This window comes from Mustela erminea, chromosome 7, assembly GCF_009829155.1.
Source record: "Mustela erminea isolate mMusErm1 chromosome 7, mMusErm1.Pri, whole genome shotgun sequence".
In the NCBI taxonomy this organism is placed as follows: Eukaryota; Metazoa; Chordata; class Mammalia; order Carnivora; family Mustelidae; genus Mustela; species Mustela erminea.
This window is the reverse complement of record NC_045620.1, coordinates 45,816,784-45,827,286: the sequence shown is the minus strand read 5'-3', so window position 1 is coordinate 45,827,286 and position 10,503 is coordinate 45,816,784. Positions and strand designations below refer to the sequence as shown.

The window sequence follows — 10,503 nt, the reverse complement described above, 5'->3', positions numbered from 1 at the left end:
GGTCAAGGAGCACAGTCTATGGTGTGGCCTCAAGGGCTGTCCTTCTTAAGAATCATTCCAGTAGGTGATTTTTAAAGTAGCCTTCTCAAAAAAACAGCCTTGCAAATAGGTATGAAGTATTTACCAGTCTCTGCATGTTAATAATTAAAGACAAGACCAGGGGCACCTGGGTGGCTCAGTGGGTTAAAGCCTCTGCCTTCAGCTCGGGTCATGATCCCAGAGTACTGGATGGAGCCCCGCATCTGCTCAGTGGGGAGCCTGCTTCCACCTCTCTCTCTTTGCCTGCCTCTCAGCCTACTTGTGATCTCTGTCTGTGTCAAATAAATAAAATCTTAAAAAAAAAAAAAAAAGACAAGATCAAAAGCAGCCCAGTTTCCCTCCCAGAGATAACATAGGGAAGCAAAGGATAACATGAACAGAAACTCACTTTGTCCTTTGACAAGCTGTTGTCTATAAGGCTACTCTAGTTGCAAACAGGAAACCGGGCTACAAGGCTGACACACAGTCATGGTATTACTTTAGAAAAATGACTTGCTTTTCATGGTCTTAGAGAAAGCTAGCATCACACTAAGTGCTTAGTGCTAGCTTAATGTAATTTCCAGCTCTGATTATATAATATTTGCCCAATTTTCCATTGAATCTATGTGACTTTTGTCCTCAGTTGAGGAAGGTAAAATGGCTTCTCCCAGGTCTAGTTAAGACCTCCATGGTATGGCAGCTAACATGCCCGTAGACACCCACATGCACGTGGAAGGCTGGTAAGGATTTTCTCACAAACATAGCAGCAAAAAGGGAGAAGAGTGTGCCTGGCTTATTCTTCTCAAAATTATAGGGACATACATGACATTGAACAAAGTAGCTAATCTCTCAGTTTTGCACCTAGATAATGGGCATAAAAGACCTAAATTTCAGGGCTATTAGATGCCAAATGCTTGCAATATGGTAAGCTCATATTAATGAGAGTCACTATTAGTATTTAACATTTTGAGAACCTGATTCTTGAGGGAAGAAAATTCTCCCCTCTTTAATAACTCAAGCAATGCATTTTAAAAATTAGAAGTTATAGAGAAGCAGAAACCTTCCCAAAATTCTAGCATGAGAAGATGGCTTCACATTTTTAAAAAAATAAATATTTTGTTTTATTTTGTTAACATATAACATATTATCTGTTTCAGGGGTACAGGTCTGTGGATCACCAGTCTTACAGATTTCACAGCACTCACCACAGCACATACCCTCCCAATGCCCATCACCCAGCCACCCTATTCCTACCACCGCCCCCAGCAACCCTCAGTTTGTTTCCTGAGATTAAGAGTCTCTTACAGTTTTTCTCCCTCCCCAGTCCCATCTTGTTTAATTTTTCCCTTCCTTCCCCCCAACAAAACCCTGCTCTGCCTCTCAAATTCCTTATACCAGAGAGATTCACATTTTGATTTGTATCCTCTAGATTCCTTTTTGAGGTCACAGAGCCATATATTTTAACAAATATGAGTTCATACAATGATATTACACAGAAACTGCATTTTTACATTAATACAGTTTAATTTTTAAAGAAGTTTTTTAAAAGATTATATGTATGTATGTATGTATGTATGTATTTGAGAGAGAGAGGGAGAGAGAGAGCAGGTGGATTGGTAGGCAGAGGGAGAGGGAGAAGGAGGCTTCTTGCTGAGTGGGGAGCCTGACTTCGGTCTCGATCCCAGGACCCTGGGATTATGACCTGAGCTGAAGGTAGATGCTTAACTGACTAAACCACCCAGCTGCCAACTTTTAAAGAAGTTTTAAGTGTACTGAAAAGTTGAGCAAAAAGTGCAGTCCCCCCTCACAAAAGAAAGTGTAGTTCTCATATACCTAAGTTTCTCCATAGTTTCACTTTTTAACAATTGCATTAATGTGGTATGTTACAATTAATGAACCAGTAACCAGTATTGATACATTATTAACCGAGTTTCGTAGTTTACACTAGGGTTCAGTCTTTCTGTTGTACATTCTATGGGCTTTGACACATGCCTAGTGTCATGTGTGGACCATACAGCAACACACAGAATAGTTTTACTACCCTCACAATCCCCTGTGTGCTACCTTTTCACTCTTCCCTCTTTCCCTGAACCACTGATATCCACTAATTTTTTTGTTTTGTTTTTTTTTTTTACCTTCTCTGTAGGTTTGAGTATTTCAGAATGTCGTATGGTTGGAATCATACAGCACATAGGCTTTTCAGATTAACTTCCTTCACTTAGCATATCTTTTGTGGCTTGTTAGCTCTTTAAATATATATATATTTTTTATAATAGTCCATTGTCTGGATATACCATTTTCCTAATCCATTCATGTATCAAAGGACATCTTGCCCCAAGGACAACCTGCTATAAATATTTGTATGCAGGCTTTTGTGTGCACATCGTTTTCAACTCATTGGGTAATACCAAGTAGCATGATTGCTAGATCTATGGTGAGACTATGTTTAACTTGTCAGAAACATCCGACTGTATTCCCACATGGCTGTGCTATTTTGCGATGAATGAGAGTTCCTGTTGCTCTACGGCCTTGCCAGCATTTTGTGCTGTCGGTGTTTTGGATTTTGGCCATTCCAATGGGTATGTAGTGGTATTTAATTGTTTTATTTGCAATTCCTTAATGACATATGATGCTGAACATCTTTTCAGATGCCTATTTGCCTTCTATATATCTTCTTTGGTGAGGTGTCTGTTTAGATCTTTTGACTATTTTTTAATTAGGTTGTTTTCTTATTGTTAGATTTTAAGGGTTCTTTGTATGTTTTATATGCAAACCCTTTATCAGGTATATGTTCTGCAGATGTTTTCTTCTGATCTGGGGCTTGTCTTTTCATTCTTTTAATAATGTCTTTCATAGAGCAGTTGTTTTTAATTTTAATGAAATCCCACTTTTCAAGTTTTTCCTTTCATGGATCATATATTTGTTGTTGGATCTAAAAAGTCATCACCAAACGGGAAGTTAACCTAGACTTTCTCCTTTGTAATCTTGTATAGGTTTCATAGTTTTGCATTTCACATTTAGTGAATGGTTTATTTTGAATTAATTTTTGTGAAAGATGCAAAGTCTGTGTCTAGGTTTTTTTTTGTTTGTTTGTTTGTGGTTTTTTTTTTTGTATGCAGAGGTCCAGTTTTCTAGCACCATTTGTTGAAAAGACTATCCTTTGTTCATTGGATTATCTTTGCTCCTTTATTAAAGATCAGTTGGCTATATTTATGTGGGTCTATTTCTGGGCTATCTTTTCTATTTAATCAATTAACTTTTCTATTTTTTTTTTTAAACCAATACCACAATGTCTTCATTACTGTAGCTGTATAGTAAGGGTTGAAATTGAGTAGTATGAATTCTCCAACTTTGTTCTTCTTCTTCATTATTGTGTTAGGTATTCTGGGTCTTGCTTTTCCATATACTCTTTAGTATCCATTTGTTGATATCCACAAAATAACTTGCTGGGATTTTAATGAGAATTGCATTAAATCTATAGATAGCAAACGCCATTTTACACATGTCAACAAATTGCTAAAAATTTACCTTCTTATTATATAATCTCATACATCATGCATTTTTAGGATACAATATTATGTCATTATATGTAGGGTGACCATATAATTTATCATCCAAACTCAGATACCTTAGAGGGCAAAAGAGAAGCACTAATTCCAACTGCATCAGGACAGCGGGAGTCAGGGCATCCTCCTGGTTGTGCCTCTTTTATTTAACCCACTTCTTATTTTGGGGCATTTAAGTCCAAACTTAATTTGCTATTGCAAACAATATGATGAGGGTAAACATCCATAAAAATGCAGTCTTACACACTTCTGATTATTTCTTTAGGATTAACTACTCACTATATAATTGCATGCACAATTTTTAAAAAAGCAGCTTAGCAAAATAAAATCTCATTGTATTTGAGAACAAATTAGTTAATACATAAAGGGCAATGAAAAAAAAGATCTTTTTTTATTTTTGATCTTTTAAAATACCTCTTCTTTTGACTTATTATTTCTGTAATAGGTATTGGAATGCTTAGAATTAAATTGTATTTTCTTTTATTAAAATTTTTGGAAGATTTTATTTTATTTTATTTTTGACAGAGAAAAATAGTGAGAGAGGGAACACAAGAGGGAGAACAGGCTTCCCACAGATCAGGGATCCTGATGAGGGGCTGAATCCCAGGACCCTGGGATCGTGACCCGAGCCAAAGGCAGATGCTTAACCACTGAGCCACCCAGGCCCCTCCAAATTGTATTTTCTGGCTGTTGTTTTTTTAAAAACAAGTTGGATGTTTTTGTTTTTCTTATTTTATAATTAAAGTGGGAGCCCCTGTGTGGCTCAGTTGGTTAAGTTTCTGACTCATGATTTCAGCTCAGGTTGTGATCTCAGGGTAGCGAGATCAATCCCTGTGTGGGCTCTGTACTAGACATGGAGTATGCTTAAGATTCTCTTTCTCCCGCTCCTTCTGACCCTCCTGCCCATGCCCACTTTCCCTTCTCTCTCAAAATAAATTAAGTTAAGTTAAATTAAATTAAATTACAATGAATTTGATTAAACCACAAGTAAAGTCAGAGGAAGACAGAGAACATTAAAAATATATTACTTTATCAAGATTATTTTAAAATGGCCAACTACCATTTTAAAATTTGTAAAAAAAAAAAAAAACAACAAAACAAAAAACACATTTGAGCAGTGCCTGGGTGGCACAATCAGTTAAGTGTCCTACTATTGGTTTTGACTCAGGTTATGATCTCAGGTCCTGGGATCAAGCCCAGCATTGGGCTCCATGTTCAGCATGAAGTCTGTTTGAGATTCTCTTTCTCCATCTCCCTCTGCACCCTCTGGCCCTCCTGCTTGTGCTCTCTCTTTCTCTCTAAAGTAAATAAATAAATAAATAAAATCTTTAAGAAAATACACATTTGAAAGTAAATAAAACCCCCTTTGAAGTATTTTAAAGCAGGAACTTAAAAATTTAGGTTCTTTTTCTTCCTTTTATGTTTCAAATTCTTGTTGTGGCTCGTTTTTGTGTCAGGAATTTGAAGGGTACTTGTATTTTATAGATGGTCTATACATATATTGTTAAGTGTGGCAGAGGTAGATGGCTGGTGACCAAAATCATTACTTGCTGCACCTAAGATTTTGTTGTAGTTGAAAAATGGCTGCCTAAGAACTACATTTCCCAGTTTTCCTGGCAAACAAGTGTTGGCTTGTGACTCGCTCTCATCTCAATGGGCTAAGGCTGTTGAGACATAGGGGTGTTTCTACTATACTCTCCTATCACCAACTGAATAAAAACAGATGAGGATTTAGAAGCGGGCAGAGCCACAGATGAAAGGACTCTAAAGTCTTAGACTATGGTATGGAGTGGGGGATGTGAGCCAATTATCATGTGAATCAGAAATAAATCTCTATTGGATTTTCACTTCAGTACATTTTTGGAGTGTGTTTTTAATAGCAGTTTAGCTTATCCTAACTAATACAGTAAGGAAACTCTCTCAGATAATTAAAATTTGACATGAGAAATGCATGAATTCCTGAAGCAGGACTCCTTACCTGCCAACTGGTTTGCTGTTGTTGTGAGTATGAAGTCCCTGATTTTTAGGAAATCCCATTCAAATGATGTTTGGGATTCATTCTTCTTCTATGTTAGCCTGGGAAATTTCTCATTCTTACATGATTGTTTCAATCATCACCACCTTTATGAATTCTTCTCTGAACCCTCTTTTTTCTCGGTATAGTTAATAATTCCCTTCATTGTGCAGTTTAATTCTATTTTTGCATCTTGTATATGCTATCACAAGTACTTGGTTACATCTGTCTTTCCAATAGACATGCTATGAATTGAATGGCTGTGTTCCCCCCAAATCAATATGCTGAAACCCTAATCCCCAGTGTGATGGTATTCAGAGAAAGGGCCTTTGCGAGGTAGTGAGGTCATACAGGTGGATTTCTCATGATGAGATTAATGCTCTTATAAGAAAAGACACAGGAGAGTTGCCTCTTTTCTCCATCTTTCCTTTTCTCTCTCTCTCCACCATGAGAAGAAGTTCCCACCAAACCTGACCATGTTGGTATCCTGATCTTGGACTTCAGGCCTCCAGAAGTAAAAGAAAAAAAAAAAAAAAAACAAACCCAAACTTTGTTGTTTAAGCCATCCAATCTATGATTTTTTTGTTATAGCAGCCCAAACTGACAGAGACAAGATGCAAACAAATAACTGAGTTCCATCAATGCGTTCTTACTTTAAAAAAAAGAAACTTTAATCTAGATGGTGTCTTGTCCATACTAGGGATATAATAAAGGCTTGCAGAATGAATGAATGAAGTGGTAACAGTATTTGCTAAAGAGGTGTTGATTTTATAATAAACAGAAGACAAAGACCATCCTTCTGCAATGTTGACTTAGAATTTTAAATATTCTTGATCCCCAGGGTTCCCATCTTGGGGACACTGTAAAGGCAACCTCAGCTGGCAAGATATCCAGGTGGGTATTACTGTGTGCCCAAGAGACCTGTTTGTAAGCTTAGATGTGTAACAGCTCATGGAATGAAAAGCCCTGGGATGGAGGGGACTTGGCAGCATTAGTAACTGGGGAGTCCATTATGTCAGGCTCAGAGCTTGGCTAGAGAAGATTTCTTGCTCTCTTTGGGAAATACAAAATCATTGGCTCCCTTGAACTGAGAGTCATCTTAAGTCAAGTAGAGAATGCATCTGTTAAAGCTATTAGATGTTAGCAATCATTGTGTGCAAACTTTTCGTAAGAAAGAGTTATGTTTGGCAACCTGTGATCTCTTTTTTTTCTGGGGACTTCTCACCACGGTTCCACAGGGGTCTGCCATGTTGTTCTATGACTGGAACTCTTAATACAGTCGATTGGTGTGAAGTGAGCCAATTAGAGTCCTTCTCAGGGGACTTTTAAAAAGATTTTATTTATTTAGGAGAAAGAGAGAGAGAGAGGGAGAGAGGATGAGCCTGGGGTAGAAGCTCAGGGAGAAGTAGAGTCTCTACTGAGCAGGGAGCTCGATGTGGGGCTCAGTCTCAGGACCCCGGGACCATGATGAAAGCTGAAGGCAGACACTTAACTGACTGAGCCACCCAGGCACTCTTCTTTGAGAATTTTGGAGCTGAAATGTCTTTGTACTGGTAGCTGGGCTTTATGATGTAACACTTAGAAAATATTCAGGGCTGTATAGTTTTACCCCATGGGCCAGGAAGACAGAAGCAGATCCCTTTAGAGAGAAGAACGGTGCAGATGTTCAGAGAAGGACAAATCCAAGAGATGGAGAGAGTCTATCTGGGGACTAAGTGTGCTCCAGGATTTAGTAGTTCCTGAGGTCATATATATTCCTCTCATAGCTCTAGATCACTGCCCTTTTTCTTGTAAAATAGCTCAGGATCAGGTTCCCTTTGATTTTAAGCCAGTTCCAGTCGGGCTTCTGTCATCAAAACAACCTCAGCAAATAGGCTCCAAATTTTAAATATGAGGAAAATGATGCTGAGCAAAGAATGTATTTCATTGTGTGATGTTGGATGTACATTCCATCCTGAGAAAAGAGAGTATTCTCTAAGTTATAGGAGCGTTTATGAAACTATGGTTCATATTATTAATTGCTTTTTTAGAAGGGTTTTACAATAAAATTTCATTCAGAGAAATTCCATTTCTTTTGTATGTGTTTGCCTAGGGGGTTATTGAAGGGAAACTGGACTGACAGGTAGGCTTTGACCTCCTTTCTGGTTGCCAGTGCCCCCATTGTCATCCCACAGGCCCAGGCTCCTGAAGGGTGGAGTGGAACCATGGCATAGTGTACACCTTTGTAGGGGTCACCAAGAAGCCAGAGAGCCAATCACCACATACTTTTTTCACCTCCTGAGGCTGAGAGCCCAAGCCAAAGAGTGATTATAATTCTCCTCAGAATCAATGAAGAGTAACCATTTCCATTGTACTCTGGCTTTAAATGGGAAATTGGGAAATTTCTGAGGTAGAGTCAAATGAATTTTCACACAAGCTTTGGAGTTTATTCATAATGCAAGGAGAATTCTTATCAGCTAAAAGAAAATAGGCACAGCTCTTCTTAAAATAAAATAAAATTATGGACACAGGATTATAGCTTCCCCAAGCTGCCAAAAATGCTATTTGTAGAATCCAAATCTTTTAGACACTCTTCCAGATCCAAGTAGTATGTTTTGCTTTTGCTGTTTGTGCTGGACCTACTAGCCCATGCTCTCCATTTTCCTGCCACATATAGTAACTGTGCATCAGGAAAGTCCAATTTAAAAGATTCCCAAGGAATTTCTTGCTCTGTGATAGGCATCCTCAGAAGCAAATACCAGAATACCATAAAAAATGCAAAATCATTATGGTTTCTTGTGGAACCATTGCAGATGGGTAAACTGAGATTAATTAAAAATAAAAAAAAACCCACCTCATTGGGTTATCCAATGAATAATAATGAAATATGGAGACATAGATTGTATGTAGGAGCATTTTTTGTGTTCTGTTCAATAGCTCTTACGCTGGCCTCTATTTTTAGCTTTGGTAGGTATCTCCTAAGCCATTTTTGTGTCCCATTTCAGGGATCCATCACAAAGCTTCTCCTGTTTTGTTAGGTTTGTTGGAGCCATGCTCAGCTGCAGGTGCCTCAAAGTAGGCTAGAACCAAGGGCAACCCTCAATCAATGGTTGATAAGAGTTAAAAGATAAAAAATTTTCAACTTATGGTCTTTTGAAGGAACAATATAGTGGTGCATTCTATACGATTTCCCAGCAGAACCAAGCCTCAGTTCCTACAACAACAATAATATTAATGCACATTTTACTGGATTTTCTTTATAAGACTCTCCCAATTCCCTCCTTGGAGAACCTCCCAAATAAATTACCAGCACCCAAGTCCCAAATATAAGTGCTGCTTTTGCAGGATCCAAAGACAGTATACGACTCTGTCTCTCTCTCTCTCTCTCTCTCTCTTTTTTTTTCATAATTTTATTTATTTTTTATTTTTTTAGTTTTTTTTTAATTTATTTTTTATTTTCAGCATAACAGTATTCATTATTTTTGCACCACACCCAGTGCTTCATGCAATCCGTGCTCTCTATAATACTCACCACCTGGTACCCCGACCTCTCACCCCCCGCTCCTTCAAAACCCTCAGATTGTTTTTCAGAGTCCATACTCTCTCATGATTCACCTCCCCTTCCAATTTACCCCTTCCAATTTACTCCCTTCTCCTAACTCCCCATGTCCTCCATGCTATTTGTTATGCTCCACAAATAAGTGAAACCATATGATAATTGACTCTCTCTGCTTGACTTATTTCACTCAGCATAATCTCTTCCAGTCCCGTTCATGTTGCTACAAAAGTTGGGTATTCATCTTTTCTGATGGAGGCATAATACTCCATAGTGTATTTGGACCACATCTTCCTTATCCATTCATCCGTTGAAGGGCATTCTCTCTCTCTCTCTTTTTTCATTTCATCTTAGATTAAATTCTTGCTCCTTGATAAAATCCAGTTGCCCCAAAGACACATTTTATTATTTGTAGGTGCTTATTTTTCTTTTTCCTCAGAGTATTAAGTGAAACTATTCAATACTCATAAATATCTCCAATTTCAACTGGCCAAGACTGTACCATGTGAATAATCATATTCACATTAACTGTGAACCATGAAAAATGAGACATCCCATTGTTAATATTAATAGAAACAGCTACTTATTTATGGAGAATATGCTCTGTGTTATGTCTTCTGCTCTCTATATTGACTTGGAATGTCCCTGCAAAGTAGGCATTAACAATCCTCTGAAGAGAAGATGTTGAGCCTTATCCAGAGAAAGAGTGGTGAAGAGGGCATCCAACCCAGATATGCATGGATCTGAAGTCCATGCTTTTTATGAGCATCTGGATTTTTGAATTTCCTCCATATTCTACACATTTTCTTTGTGTCTTATTTGATTTTCTAATCAATTAGCCACCACTGGACATGTGCCATAGTCCTTGAGCACTAGAGAATAGGAAATACCCAGACCTTTAGAGAGCTATTTGATATACGTGTGAGCTCACAGGGGCAGCAGGGTTAAATCTTATTAGAGTGACCCCCCCCATTAGAGTGGGGTTTATGCAGATCAGGTGACAAATTGAATTCTGGTCCAGCTCCATCTCACAGTGTTTCCAGTGTGTTCTCACATTCAGCTTAAGGTTATTTTCCCAGTACTCTTATGCATAGTTAAGATGGAGATCCTTAGCAGCTTGACTCCCTGATATGGGGATTAAGAGATAATTTGGAAGTAAGGTCCAAGTGGAAGCCTTTGAAATCATTCCTCCCCTGTCCTGGCCAAGACAGATTTCAAGAATGCAAAGGTAGCAGTCCCCATTATATGCTCATCAATTTCATTGTATGAACCTCTGTAAAAACCAAATGGATTATGGCAGATAAAGTGAACTACCATAAACTTAACCAGATGATAACTCTGATCAGTTGCAATGCTGAATGTGGTATTTT

At 38.0% G+C, this 10,503-nt stretch overlaps 1 long non-coding RNA gene across 1 annotated transcript; it reads right to left on the bottom strand.

Annotated features, from left to right (window-relative positions):
* Nucleotides 1-2,162: 2,162 nt before the first annotated feature.
* LOC116596313 lies at nt 2,163-8,604 on the bottom strand. Its single transcript, XR_004288104.1, has 3 exons — nt 8,594-8,604; nt 3,828-3,833; nt 2,163-2,245 (listed from the first exon to the last, which is right to left on the bottom strand). It is a non-coding gene; the product is annotated as an uncharacterized LOC116596313 (long non-coding RNA).
* Between the last annotated feature and the right edge of the window lie 1,899 nt (nt 8,605-10,503).